Below are 15,392 nucleotides of genomic sequence, written 5' to 3' on the forward strand. Positions count from 1 at the left end.
CTCATAGTTATTATGGCACAGAAGAAGGCTCATTCGGTGCATGGATTCCATGCCGGCTCTCTGTAGAGCAATTCAGTCAGTCCAATTTCCCGGCTCTATCCCCATAACCCTGCAAGTTTATTTCCCTCAAGTGCTCATCTAATTTCCTTTTGAAATTATCAAGCTTCCACCACCCTCATAAGCAGCGAGTTCCAGGTCATTATGACTTGCTGTGTTAAAAAATGTTCTTCCTCACATCCCCCCCACACCACCACCCTCACACCTCTTGCCCACAACCTTAAATCTGTGTCCCCTAGGCCTTGTACCATCAGCTAATGGGAACAGCTTTTCTTTGTCTACCTTATCTAAATCTGTCATAAGCTTGTACACCTCTATCAAATCTCCCCTCGATCTCCTTTGCTCCAAGGAGAACAACCACAGCTTCTCAAACCTAACCTTCTAGCTAAAATCTCTCATCCTTGGAACCATTCAGGCAAATCTCCTCTGCACCTTCTCAAGGACCCTCGCATCCTAAAGTGCGTGACCAGAACTGGATGCAATACCCTCATTGTAGCTTAACCAGATCTTCATAAAGGTTCAGCATAACTTCCCTGTTTTTGTACTCAATACCTCTATTTATGAAACCCAAGATCCCATACTCTTTGCTAACTACTTATGGACCAGCTCAGAGACAGCAGCAGCGGCAGAGAATAAAAGAGAACAAGCGGGAGAACAGCATGGACCTGTTCGGTGGATTTCCAACAAAGCAAGGAGTAACATCAGAGGATGGTTGATGAATATTAGTTTTTTTTTTAACTAGGGCAGTGATTTAAACTAGAACTGGCAAACTATACTGTATTAAATTTATAGTTTAATTAACTAATTGAAATTTCAATTGGGGTATATATAACAGTAAGTGAATTAGTATTAGCACAGCACAGGTCTATTGGCTATCCCTCACAGGCGAGGATGATTTCCATGAGTCTGAAGATGGCTGGTGAGGCCAATTCAGGATCTACAGACTTTATGGCACATAGGGCATTTGTTGTCTTGTGGGATGTCTGGTCGTGTATTATTAGTTCGGGTCATGGCTTGTTATTTTCGCCTCTCTTGCTTTTCCTCTTCATTTTGTCATCGTTTGGTCTCAAAATGCTGGGATCCTTCCCACAGACTCTGCCTCCATCTGGTTCGGTCCAAGGTGATGGTATCCCAGGAGTGGGTGTCAATGTTGCATTTCTTCATGTTGGTTTTCAGCACATCTTTGAAATGCTTCTTTTGTCCTCTTCTGGTGCGTCTGCCCTGACTGAGCTGGGAGAAGAAAACCTGCATTGGGAGCCTGGTATCTGAGGTCTAGAGGCATTAACTAAACAGTTCATACAAGGTATTAGCTGGATTCTAAAACAGAAGAATTTTTTTCTTAGATCATTGGTGGGCAGCTGAGATCAGTTGCTTGCAATTCCTGTGCTATGTGAGAACTTGGGACACTTTGTGTGTTTTGGGGAACCAAGTGTGTAGGAAGTCTCTCCAGCTTCTTGAGCTCAAGCTCTGGATTTCTGAGCTTAAGGGACAGCTGGAGTCACTGCAGAGCCTCAGGGAGGGTAAGTGTTTCCTGGATCATACATTCCAGGAGGTGGTCACCCCGCAGGCAGAGTATTCAGGATAATAGATGGATGACCATCTGGGAGAATAAGGAGTCTTCAGGGTGTGTGCCACTCTCAAACCGATACTCAACTTTGGAGATTGTGGGGAGTGATGACAGCTTGAAGGGGTGCAGTCCACACCATGGTACCAATGGACAAAGGAACTGCATAGGAGGCAACAGCAAAGAGTAGAAATGCAGTTGTTATAGGAGGTTCCATAGCTGGGTGACAGACAGGTTTTCTTGTAACAATCATCATGAATCCCACATGGTGTGTTGTCTCCCAGGTGCCAGGGTAAAGGACATCACGGTGAGGGTGCATAATATTCTGTAGGGGAAGGGAGTGAGCCAGAAACCGTAGTACACGTTAGTACCAAAAATATAGAGCAGGTATTGAGGTCCAACAGTCAGATTTTCAGGAGCTAGGAAGGAAGTTTAAAAAGTAGCACCTTGAAGGTAGTAATCGCTGGATTATTCCCAGTGCCATGTGCTAACAAGAGTAGAAATAGAAAGACGGGTTCAATGCATGGTGCAGGAGGGAGGGTTTCAGATTCTTGGGATATTGGGACCAGTTTGAGAGCAGGAGGCACCTATTTTAAAGGGAACAGGATGCCCCTCAACAGGACTGGGACCAATGTCCTCAGAGGGAGGTTCACGAGTGCAGTTGGGGAAGGTTTAAATTAAATTAGCAGGGGGATGAGCACCAGCATATAAAAGTAGAAAAGAGGAATAATGTGCATAAAGGGTGAGACTGTTGGATAGTACTAGAGAAGGAAGTAGTGCCATATTAGGTGCAGACTAAGAAGGACTATGAGGAATACAAGGGGAGGTTTAGAATGCATGTATATAAATGCAGAAAGTGTGGTGAATAAGATTGGTGAGGTACAAACGCAAATAGCTGTGTATGAATATAATGTAGTGGGAATAATGGAAACATGGCTTTAAAAAGGTGAGCACTGGGCACTTAATATTTAGGATACAAAGGGAGGTGGGATGGCAGTACTGATTAGGGAAGACATTGTGCAGTGTTGGAAAGGAAAGATGTTCTCTGGGGGGCGAGGACAGAATCCAATTTTATTTTATTTATAGATACAGCACTGAAACAGGCCCTTCGGCCCAGCGAGTCTGTGCTGACCAAGAACCACCCGTTTATACTAACCCTACAGTAATCCCATATTCAGTACTACCTACCTACACTAGGGGCAATTTACAACGGCCAATTTACTTATCAACCTGCAAGTCTTTGGCAGTGGGAGAAAACCAGAGCACCCGGCGAAAACCCACACGGTCACAGGGAGAACTTGCAAACTCCGCACAGGTAGTACCCAGAATTGAACCCGGGTCCCTGGAGCTATGAGGCTGCGGTGCTAACCACTGTGCTGCCATTAGATTTGAGAAGCAAAAAAGGTCTGATCACGCTACTGAGGTCATTCGATAGGCCTCCAAATAGAGAGACGGATGAGCAAATGTGCAGGGAAATCACAGAGATTGCAAGAAGTATAGAGTGGTGATATAGGGAACTTTAATTACCCAATTTCAAGTGGGATCATGTTAAGAATAAAGCATAACAGTGGGAATGAATTGCTGAAATGTGTGCAAGAGAGCTTCCTTGGCCAATATGTCCTTGGTCGAACTAGGTATGAGGCATTGGTGGATTTGGTGCTGCGGAATGAGGTGGGCCAAGTGTCTATGGGGGAAGACTTGGGCAAGAATGATCATTGTCTCATATGGTTTAGATGAGTATTGGAGAAGAGCAAGGAACAATCTAAAGTAAAATTTCTAAATGGGAAGAGAGTTAACTTCAATGGAACGGAAGGGAATCTAGCCAGGGTAAAACGTAACACAAGATGGTTGGGAAAAACTGGATGGGAACAATGGGTGATCTTTAAGGAGGAGATGTTTCAGGTACAGGCTAGTTACATTCCAACAAAGGTGAAAGGAATGGAAACCAGGGCTCAGATGACAAGGGAGGTAGAGAATATGATGAACCAAAAAAAAAAATAGGATGTATGATGTATGTCAGGTGAATTCTTCAAGCGAGAACCAGGCCAAATATATTAACTTGAGAGGGGAAGTGGAGGAAAATAAGACTGTAAAGAGAGAATATGTGAATTGAATAGCAGTTAACATAAAAGGGAACCCGAAAATCTACCAGCATGTAAATAGTAGGTGGGTAGTGAGAGTCAGGGCGGGGCCTACTGGGGAGGTAGGGGTGGGACGGGGGTAATATATGCTTAGGGGTGCAGGGAAAAACTAAGATACTTTAACATCAGTGGTGGGTATGATTTTAGAAATAATCATCCATTTGCTTTAGCTATTGCTGCATGGCATTGGTTATGAACCTTTAAAATATATGCACTAGAATTCCCAGATCTCTCTGCCCATTGGTTAGGGTCAAGGGTTGGGGGTAGGGTCTCTTAGGGTTAGGGGTTAGGGTTATTCATTAAAAAATGGAGTGAAATTTTTGTGCGCCTTGGGACTAAAGAAAAAACTCAGCGCACATTGTGCGCAAGCGCACTAATATTTCACCTTTGCAATGAGTGGACGGGCTTAATAGTCAGTTGAAAGGTCATGGTTCGGAGGTCAAAAGTTCAAAGTGTCAGGCCCAAAAGATCACAGGGGTGATATCCAGGAGTCAAAAAGTCACTGGTTCATGTGATTCGTGTCAAAATGTCACAGGGTCACGTATCCAAGATCAAAAGGTCATGGGTCTCATGCTTAGGGTTGGGGGTTAGGGTTAAGGTTTAGGGGTTTGCGTTCAGTTGGGGTGTGAGGGTTAGGGTACAGTAATGATGTTAGGGCTAAGGGCAGGGTTAGAGTTGGGGCTAGGGGGCTAGAGGCTGAGGGTTAGGGCTAGGGCAAGGGGTTAGGGCTAAGAGTTAGGGCTAGGGGTTAGGATCAGGGCCAGGGTGAGGGGGAGGGTCAGGGTTAGAGTCGGGATCAGGGTCGGGGCCAGGGTCGGAGTTGGGGTTAGGGTTACCCATTTAAAAATGTGGCGAATTTTTCGCGTGCCTTGGGACTAAAGAAACCCCCCCCCCCCCCGCCCCCCCTGAGCGCGCGGCGCGGGTTAGGGTTAGGGTAAATGGGCAGTAGGGGTGGGAAAGCCTCCCCTCTTGTGTTTATATACTAATTTCTTGAGTTTAATTTCACTGGCAGCTGCCACTTTTATTTGGCTCACGCCTTAAGTTAGTGTCCATCCATGTCCGCTTACCTTTCCAGCTAGGATTATCAGTGGGATTGGAATGAAAAGCATGTGCTATTAATTTTGTAATGAGTATATCTAATTGAAGGATCAGTCATGTCTAAGGGCTGGACAAAGTTCGGATTTTAGGGTGGGGGCCATCAAGAAGATTCAGAGGTTAGGTCAGGGTCTGCATCCGGGTCGGGGGTGGGGGTGTTTTGGGTAGGTTAGGAATAGGTGGGGGGGGGGGGGTTGGGTCAGTTAAGAATAGATGGGGGGGGGGAGAGTTTGGTCGATTAGGACTAGGCTTAGGCTTGGGTTTAGGGTTTGGGTTGGGGAGGTTTAGGCTTAGGATTGGGGGGGTTAGGGTTAGGCGGGGGGTTTAGAATTAGGGTAAGGGTTAGGGGGGTTTAGATTTAAGGTTAGGGTTAGGCGGAGGTTAGGGTTAGTGTTAGGTGGGGGGTTAGGGGGTTTGGGTTGGGGGGTAGGGTTAGGGTGGGGCAGTAGAGGGTTAGGGAGGATTGGGGGGGTTAGGGTTAGGCGGGGATTAGGATTAGGCGGGGGTTTGGATTAGGCTTAGGGGGTAAGTGTTGGTTAGGATGGGTTAGGGTGGGGGGCTAGGGCTAGTGTGGGGGGCTTTAGGGTTCGGGTTAGATTAGGGTTAGGGGGTTTTAGGGTTAAGTTTAGGGTTGGGGGCGGGTTAGGGCTAGGGTTATGTGTTGGAGTTAGGCTGAGGGTTGCGTGTTGGAGTTGGAGTTGGGGCTGTGGTCGGGGGCATTAGGCTTTGGGGTTAAGCCATAGGGTTGGGTCTGGGTCCAGGGGCAAGAGTTACACGTTAGGGTTAGGGAACGGGTTAGGGTTAGGAGAGGGTAAATGGGCAGTAGGGGTGGGAAAGCCTCCCCTCTTGTGTTTATATACTCATTTCTTGAGTTTAATTTCACTGGCAGCTGCCACTTTTATTCAGCTCACACCTTAAGTTAGTGTCCATCCATGTCCGCTTGCCTTTCCAGCTCGGATTATCAGTGGGATTGGAATGAAAAGCATGTGCTATTAATTTTGTAATGAGTATATCTAATTGAAGGATCAGTCATGTCCAAGGGCTGGACAAAGTTTGGAGTTTAGGGTGGGGGCCATCAAGAAGATTAAGAGGTTAGGTTAGGGTCTGCATCCGGGTCGGGGGTGGGGGTGTTTTGGGTAGGTTAGGAATAGGTGGGGAGGGGTTTGGTCGGTTAAGAATAGACAGGGGGAGGGGGGTGGTGTTTGGTCGATTACGACTAGGCTTAGGCTTGGGTTTAGGGTTTTGGTTGGTGGGGTTTAGGCTTGGGTTTGGGGGGGTTAGGGTTAGGTGGGGGGGTTTAGGGTTAGGTAGGAGGTTAGGGTTAGGTGGGGGGTTAGGCTGGGGCAGTTTAGGGTTAGGGAGGATTGGGGGGGTTAGGGTTAGACGGGGGATTAGGGTTAGGGTTGGGTGGTTTTAGGCGTTAGGGTTAGGCGGGGGTTTGGATTAGGCTTAGGGGGTAAGTGTTAGTTAGGTTTAGTGTTAGGGTGGGGGGCTTTAGGGTTCTGGTTAGGGTTAGGGTTAAGTTTAGGGTTGGGGGCGGGTTAGGGCTAGGGTTACGTGTTGGAGTTAGGCTTAGGGCTGCGTGTTGGAGTTGGAGTTGGGGCTGTGGTCGGGGGCATTAGGCTTTGGGGTTAAGCCTTATGGTTGGGTCTGAGTCCAGGGGCAAGAGTTACACGTTTGGGTTAGGGTTAGGGAACGGGTTAGGGTTACTCATTTAAAAATGTGGCGAATTTGTCGCGCGCCTTAGGACTAAAGAAAAAACGCCATGAGCGCGCCTTGCGCTGGAGCGCAAAAAAATTTTCACCTTTGCAATCAGTGGCTGGGCTTAATAGTCGTTTTGAAAGGTCAAAGTTCGAGAGGTCAAAAGGTCAATGTTTGGAGGTCAACAGTTCAAAGAGTCCTGGTCAAAGGTTCACATGGCAGTGGTCAAAAGGTCATGAGGTCACGTAACAGAGGCCAAACGGCCGCGTGGTCACGTGTTTGGGGTCAAAAGCTCACGAGGCCATGTGTTCGGGGTCACGTGACAGGGGTCAAAAGGCCACAGGGTCTCGTGACAGATGTCAAAACGGCACGAGGTCGCTTGGTAGAGGACAGAAGGTCACTAGGTCACGTGGTTGAGGTCAAAAGGTCACACGGTCACGTGCTCAGGTGTCAAAGGGTCATGTGGTCACGAGAAAGGGGTAAAAAGTTCATGGGGTCACGCAACAGAGGTCAAAAGGTCACGGGGATTAGGGTCAGGGTTAGGGTGAATGGGCAGTAGGGGTGGGAAAGCCTCCCCTCTTGTGTTTATATACTCATTTCTTGAGTTTAATTTCACGAGCAGCTGCCACTTTTATTCGGCTCGCCTTAAGTTAGTGTCCATCCATGTCCGCTTGCCTTTCCAGCTCGGATTATCAGTGGGATTGCAATGAAAAGCATATGCTATTAATTTTGCAATGAGTATATCGAATTGAAGGATCAGTCGTGTCTAAGGCCTGGACAAAGTTTGGATTTTAGGATGGGGGCCATCAAGAAGATTCAGAGGTTAGGTCAGGGTCCGCATCCAGGTCGGGGTGTTTTGGGTAGGCTCGGAATAGGTGGGGGGGGGAAGTTTGGTCGATTAGGACTTGGCTTAGCTTGGGTTTAGGGTTCGGGCTGGGGGGGTTTTAGGCTTAGGATTGGGTGGGTTTAGGGTAGGGGTTAGGGTTAGGCATTAGGGTTAGGGGTTAGGGGAGGCGTTAGGGTTAAGGTTAGGTGTTAGGGTTAGGGTTGGCGTTAGGGTTATGCATTAGGGTTAGGGGTTTAGGGTTTAGTTTAGTTTAGAGATACAGCACTGAAACAGGCCCTTCGGCCCACCGAGTCTGTGCCGACCATCAACCACCCATTTATACTAATCCTACACTAATCCCATATTCCTATCACATCCCCACCTGTCCCTGTATTTCCCTACCACCTACCTATACTTGGGGCAATTTATAATGGCCAATTAACCTATCAACCTGCAAGTCTTTGGCATGTGGGAGGAAACCGGAGCACCCGGAGGAAACCCACGCAGACACAGGGAGAACTTGCAAACTCCGCACAGGCAGTACCCAGAATCGAACCCGGGACGCTGGAGCTGTGAGGCTGCGGTGCTAACCACTGCGCCACTGTGCAGGTTAATGTAAATCATGCACAAACCAATCATTGGGGGAAACCAGGACTTGGGGCTATCACTATAAGATAGTAACCAATAAATCCAATAAGGAATTCAAGAGAAACTCCTTTACCTGGGGAATGGTGAAAATGTAGAACTCATTATCATATAAGCAGTGGAAAAGAATAGAAAGCTATGCTGACAGGATTGGATGAAGAAGGGTGGGAGGAGGCTCATGTGGAGCATAAATACTGGCATGGATTGTTTTTTATAAAATATCAATCATTGAGCATCACTGGCAAGGCCAGTATTTATTACCCATCCTGAAGTGCCCTCGAGAAGCTGGTGGCGAGCCAACTTCCTGAATACAGCTGAGAGGTTTGCGAGGCTAATTCAGAAGACATTGAAGAGTCAACCACATAACTTTGGTTCTGGAGTCACAGAGAGACCAGACTGAGTAAGAAGGGCAGATTTTCTTGTCGAAAGGGCATGAGTGAACCAGATGGTTTTTTTTGTGACAATCATAGTCACTATTGCTGATAATTCAAAATGTATTTAATTAACAGAATTTTGAACTCCCCAGTGGTCACGGTGGGATTTGAACTGACAATTTCCAATCATTAGTCCAGGCATTCTGGGTTACTTTCAGCAGTAGGCTACCATACCCATATTCTGACCAAATGGCCTGTTTACGTGCAGCAAATTCTATGGAAAAATCACAACCAGAATTCAAACTGTGTTAAAATACCGCTACGTAGAATGTTTGGATCGAGATACAATGATGAACAGTCACTTATACAGTTTCTATATGTCGTGTAGGTATGTTGTAAAATTACGGATACATGCCGGAGCTTTACTGAATGCATCATTTATCTGGGAGGTGGTTTCCATCGAATAATGTTCCAGAATAAACTATTCCGTGCTGAGGGGATAATCATGTTTCTTAGTATCACACAGACTGGCTAAAGAGGGCAGTGAAGCTCCTCGCAGGTTTTGCAGAACACCAGAGCTTTGCGTATCGTTCATGGTCGAGGATGGAGAATGTAGCCTCACACCCACAGCACATGTAAGATCAGGCTGGTTGGGTAAAACCTGCAGAGTTCAGTTGTGAGTAACTGTACTACTTTCTTCTGTTCCTTTCCGCCCAGCTGTCCTGTGGCTCTGCAAAAATGTACTGAGGTCGCAAAACCCGTGTGAATTGCCTCAGCTGTAGAAACCCACAGGCAACGCCAGCTAACTGGATGATACATGGATGATAGTAGAATGAAGGGTATGTAGGTAGTTTGATCTTAGAGTAGGTTAAAGGGTCGGCACAACATCGTGGGCCGAAGGGCCTGTACTGTGCTGTACTGTTCTATGTTCTAACTGTTAGCATGTCACAAGAGGATAACACTGAGGACTGTTGGGGATTCAGCATCTGGTGGCTAAATTTAACAGATGAGGCTTTGAAAGGAAAAAGCAATTTTGAGATTGTTTTCAATGAATGCCGTAAAGAGCACAGTAAGGCTCCTTTCTGTTGTTAGTTCCCTGCATTTTATTTGTGACCGTTGTCGGGGATGTGCCCAGATGTAACGGCAGTTTTCCTACCACTGACAAAATGGCACCTGATTAGTCAGATATCTTACTTGATTTTGGAGCTGAAGGCATTTGTCAAACACACTCACGAGAATACAGGACATGACCAATTCTTCCTGATGGTACCGAGCCTCTCACATTGACTGCCCATATTGCGGTGGGACCATTGCCCACTTTAGCGAATGGAGACAGATGTGAAAGCCTTGTGGTTCAGGTGCTACCTCTGTAATCTCGTCCAGCCCCACAACTCTCCAAGATAACCTTGATCCTCCAATTTTTGCTATTACATCTTAAATAATAGCTTCCAACATTTTCCCTAAAACACATGTTAAGCTACCTGGCCTGTAGTTTCCTGCTTTCTGTCTCCCTCCTTGCAACCCAGGCAATGGTGAAAGAGGAGGTATTCAGACACTGGAGGGGTTTAAAATTGATAAAGAAGATATATTATATAGGCTGTCTGTACTGAAAGTGGATAAAACACCAGGACCGGATGAGATGCATCCATGGATACTGAGGGATGTGAGGATGGAAATTGCAGAGGCACTGGCCATAATGTTTCACTTCTCCTTCGATTTGGGGGTGGTGCCAGAGGACTGGAGAATTGTTCAAAAAAGGGTGTAAAGATAAGCCCAGCAACTACAGGCCAGTCAGGTGGGGAAATTGCTAAAAATAATAATTACTAGTCACTTGGACAAATGTGGGTTAATTAAGGAAAGCCAGCATGGACCGGGAAAATCATGTTTAACTAACTTGCTGGAGTTTTTTGAGGAGGTAACAGAGAGGATTGATGAGGGCAATGCTGTTGATGTGGTGTACATGGACTTACAAAAGGCGTTTGATACAGTGTCACACAACAGACTTGTGAGCAAACCTATAGTTCATTGAATAAAAGGGACGGTAGCAACATGGATACGAAATCGGCTGAGTGACAGGAAACAGAGAGTAGTGGTTAATGGATGATTTTAGGCTGGAGGAAGGTTTGTGACGGAGTTTCCCAGGGGTCAGTATTGGGAGCCTTGCTTTTCCTGATATATATTAATGACCGAGACCCTGGTGTACAGGGCACAATTTCAAAGTCTGCAGATGATACGAAACTTGGAAGCATTGTGAACTGTGAGGAGGATAGTGTAGAACTTCAAAAGGACACGGGCAGGTTGGTGGAATGGGAAGATGAAGTTCAATGCAGAGAAATGTGAAGTGATCAATTTTGGTAGGAAAGACATGGAGAGACAACATAAAACAAAGGGTACAATTCTAAAGAGGCTGCAGGAGCAGAGGGACCTGCATGCATATGTGCATAAGTCATTGAAGGTAGCGGGACAGGTTGAGAGTGCGGTTAATAAAGCATACAGTATCCTGGGCTTTATTAATAGGGGCATAAAGTACAAGAGCAAGGAGGTTATGTTGAACTTGTATAAGACACTAGTTAGGCCTCAGCTGGAGTGCTGCGTCCAGTTCTGGGCACCGCACGTTAGGGTATATGTGAGGGCATTGGAAAGAGTACAGAAAAGATTCATCAGAATGGTTCCAGGGATGAGGAACTTCAGATTGGAGAAGTTAGGACAATTTTCCTTGCAGAAGAGAAGGCTGAGAGGTGATTTGATAGAGGTATTCAAACCATGTGGGGTCTGGACAGAGTAGATGGAGAGAAACTGTTCCCATTCATGAAAGGATCGAGAATGAGAGGCACAGATTTCAAGTATTCGCGAAGAGAAGCAAAAGTGACACGGGCAAAAACTTTTTCACAAAGTGAGTGGTTCAGGTCTGGAACGCACTGCCTGAGATCGTGGTGGAGACAGGTTCAACTGACGCATACAAAACGGAATCAGACAGTTATATGAAAAGGAAGAATGTGCAGGGTTACCGGGAGAAGGCGGGGGAATGGAACTGAGCGAATTGCTCTTTCGGAGAGACCGTGCAGACACGATGGGCTGTGTGACCTCCTTCTGCACTGTAACAATTCTGTGATTCTGTGGGTTTTCCATGATCTGGGATATGATACCACATAATAGACTCATGAATCAGGTCAGAGAATGAGGAGTCAGGGGACAAGTAGCAGAATAATTAGTTAGCCATTTGCAAGACAGACTGTCGGGGTAAAGGGTTGTTATTTGGAGCGGCAGAAGGTGGGAAGTGATGTTCCACAAGAATCAGTGCTGTTCATAACGTATATGAATGCAGTTTACACCAAACAGGGAGGGAGGGAGGGGTGTCAACATCGTGCAAGACTGCAACACAGTGCAAGAAGCTATGAACAAACCTTCAGAATGGGCATATAATAGGCAAAAGAATTTCAACATGGATTATATTTTGGCAACAGCATCATATGAATGTTTTAAGCATCGGCATTCTGGCTTATCAAAGAGTTTAGTTTAGTTTAGTTTAATTTAGTTTAGAGATACAGCACTGAAACAGGCCCTTCAGCCCACCGAGTCAGTGCCGACCATCAACCACCCATTTATACTAATCCTACATCCCTACCACATCCCCACCTGTCCCTATATTCCCCTACCTATACTAGGGGCAATTTACAATGGCCAATTCACCTATCAACCTGCAAGTCTTTGGCATGTGGAAGGAAACCGGAGCACCTGGAGGAAACCCACGCAGACACAGGGAGAACTTGCAAACTCCACACAGGCAGTACCCAGAATTGAACCCGGGTGGCTGGAGCTGTGAGGCTGCGGTGCTAACCACTGTGTTTCCCATGATAATTCCCATTCTCTAATGAAATATTTCACAAACAAAAAAATGATTCATGAGCATCTCAGACTGCAGTTCCAAAGAATAAAATTGAAGTTGTCAGCTTTGAACACACCCCAAACTTAACTGGCATTGGAAAACTAACGGATCCCGGAGACAGGTCAAAATCAGTGGATTACAGAGACTGGGAAAGTGTTAGTGCATTCTAAAATATCAAGTTATTGTAATCCAAGGAAACTCACAGGGTTTTGTAACACTCTGTTTGATCAAGGTGAGACTTGTTTAACTGGACGGGTCAAACCGTGACATCACAGAGCAAGTCTGACCCTCACACTGTCCATCCCAGTGAGATCAGACATCGCAATCGGTTTGTAAACTGAGTTAATTTGAGGCAGGAGGCTGTACGAGCAGTTTTAGTGAAGGAAAGGGAGCTGCACTGACTGTAACTAATTGGCTGATCTGTCTCGGAGTGAATGTGGTCGGGGAGAAGATCTGAGCAGTTTTGTGATGGAGAAGACAGCGAGCTGAGAGAGGGAGGGAGGAAGAAAACCTTCACAAGATGGTGCGACTGACAGAGCTAGCTATTGGAGCAAATAGGTACGTTATCAATCCCTTCCATTCTTTGGAGCTGTAGGTAACATGGTCTGTAGGTAGTCATGTCTTCCAGGGGGTGAGGGAAGGGAGTGTGTGTGTTAAACAGATCATGGAAATATTGCTCGAGTTCCGTTCCGAAAAAGTTTAGATCTTATTTAAAACTGTAAAAAATCTGGAGCTCAGTCTGGGCCTCAGTCAATGATACTGAAGGAATCGGTTAGAAACACTTGTCCCAAGCATTTCTGCTGTCCTCTGACCTCATCAATCCCTCGCTCCATGCCAAGGCCCTCCTCCCAGGTCAGATGCCTCAGGTACTGCCCTCTAAAAGCCTCTCATTGTGTCAGACAAGCTCCTGGTGCCAGTGACCCTGGATCACCTGATGGCATTCCAGCCATTCTGGAGCTTCACTGTGATTCTGGAGAAGGAATCAACTGATTGACTCCAGAATCTTTAATACTCAGCTAACATCAGAATCTGTGGCCAGGAACATCACCAGAAAAGAGACACGTCCATAAGTAATGGTGAACTCTGAATCTGCATTCAGCATTTCCAGGTTAAATGGTTTAACTAGTAGTGGAATTAGAAAATGCCGAGAGATGTCTCGTTACAATCCAGTGATTCTGATCTGTTTTTTGCTTCTTCTTCCAGACATACATGGTTGGTGTCAGGATGAGCAAGAGGAAATTTCCATCAAATTACCCACAGACTAAAGGATGAGTAACAAAAGCACAAAGAACAAGTGCAGCACGACACACAACAAGCAGCACATCCTGCCCCAAACCAACTCAAAATACTACAAAGGAGGGAGCCGTGTCCCTGAAATTCTCCTCACCCCATCCCTCTGTGTCCCATCCATTTCTCAGTGCCAACTCCACATCTGTTCATTTGTTGGTTTAATTTGACGGCCAACAACAACCCAGTCACTGGTCCATCTAGACACTCCTCCGATGGCTGGAGATGGTGTGAAACCGACTCTCTCTCTCTTCTGGTTTATTTCCCATCCCCACCAGGTCTATCATCCCCACCAGCTCCTCCTAGATTTACTTCGAGATCTATTTTTATTGTTGTTTATGTTTATGTTTATGTTTAAAGATCCAGCACTGAAACAGGCCCTTCGGCCCACCGAGTCTGTGCCGACCATCAACCACCCATTTATCCTAATCCTACACTAATCCCTATTCCTACCACATCCCAACCTGTCCCTATATTTCCCTCCTACCTACCTATACTAGGGGCAATTTATAATGGCCAATTTACCTACCAACCTGCAAGTCTTTTGGCTTGTGGGAGGAAACCGGAGCACCCGGAGGAAACCCACGCAGACACAGGGAGAACTTGCAAACTCCACACAGGCAGTACCCAGAAGTGGACCCGGGTCGCTGGAGCTGTGAGGCTGCGGTGCTAACCACTGCGCCACTGTGCCGCCCAAATTGGGAAATTTGCCCCACACCCTCTTCCCCATCTTAGCCCCCAGGCTGGACCTTCACGTCCGGCCCTCATGTTCCCGCATCAGCATCAAGCAGTAACCCTGCTCCATCCAGGCTCAGTTTGATATTGCTCAGGACTAACTGCACTGGCACTGGCTAGGACCCAGTCCGTACAGTCAGCTCTGACCAAGATCGGCTGGAGCTCCACCTTGGGACTGAAGTTGAAGGTCTCGAGGGGGGGAACGCTCTGGTTGTTGCCTCAATTGTGTCGAGTGGGACCGGCTGGTTCAGGCCACTCGCCTGCCAGTTGCTGCCATCCCCTCCGCACAATCGAGTGAGGGCCCGGTACCAACTTGTACCGAGACCTCCCAGAATTTGAGGAAGAGTCCTCCCCTGGCATCAGCCGGCTCTGAGGAGTCCGTGCCGACTGGTGCCAGTATAAGGCTGGTTCCCCCAAGCGCCACCAGCTAGTGTTGGTGGTCCTTCACCAGAGCCATCCTCTGGTGACACCAACCCAGCCCTGGGACATTGGTCTCCAGTTGGCGGCAGCTTATCTGGGGGACACCACCCTTGGGGGACTCGATCCCATTCAGGGTCACCTATGTTGGGGGTGATTGCCACTTTGGTGAGAGCAGTCGCAGGTCTCTGTTCACTTTTTATAGATCTGTGTCTGCCTCCTCACCTCTGTGGACTCACCTTCAGCCACTCCCTGCAATTCTTAAGGGGTATCTAGGTTCCAAGGGCTCTCTCACGCAGGGAGGGTACGTGTGCCTCACTGGCACCTCCCCCGAGTGGCAGGGGAACATGTCTCGAGGGTTTATCTCCATCGGCCCTCGTGTTCATGAGCTCATAGCTAATCCAGCCGCCCTCGACTCTGTTCCCCGAGATTAACTATTATCAACCTTCCCTGTCGGTTGAGCCCTTGGAAGCTTCCTGGAGGCATCCTGCCTCGGAAGCCCAGTTGGGAGCCTGAGTCGGACCACAACCTCCAGACGTTTAGGCTTTCATGTATTTAACACGAGGGTGACCTTGAGTCTGAAACTGTGGCTTCTGGAAGTCCCTTCACTTGGGGGTTTGAGTCCATGCTTGGGGTTTTGCAAAAGGCCACAAGCATCGACCTT

This window comes from Heterodontus francisci, chromosome 1 (assembly GCF_036365525.1).
Source record: "Heterodontus francisci isolate sHetFra1 chromosome 1, sHetFra1.hap1, whole genome shotgun sequence".
In the NCBI taxonomy this organism is placed as follows: Eukaryota; Metazoa; Chordata; class Chondrichthyes; order Heterodontiformes; family Heterodontidae; genus Heterodontus; species Heterodontus francisci.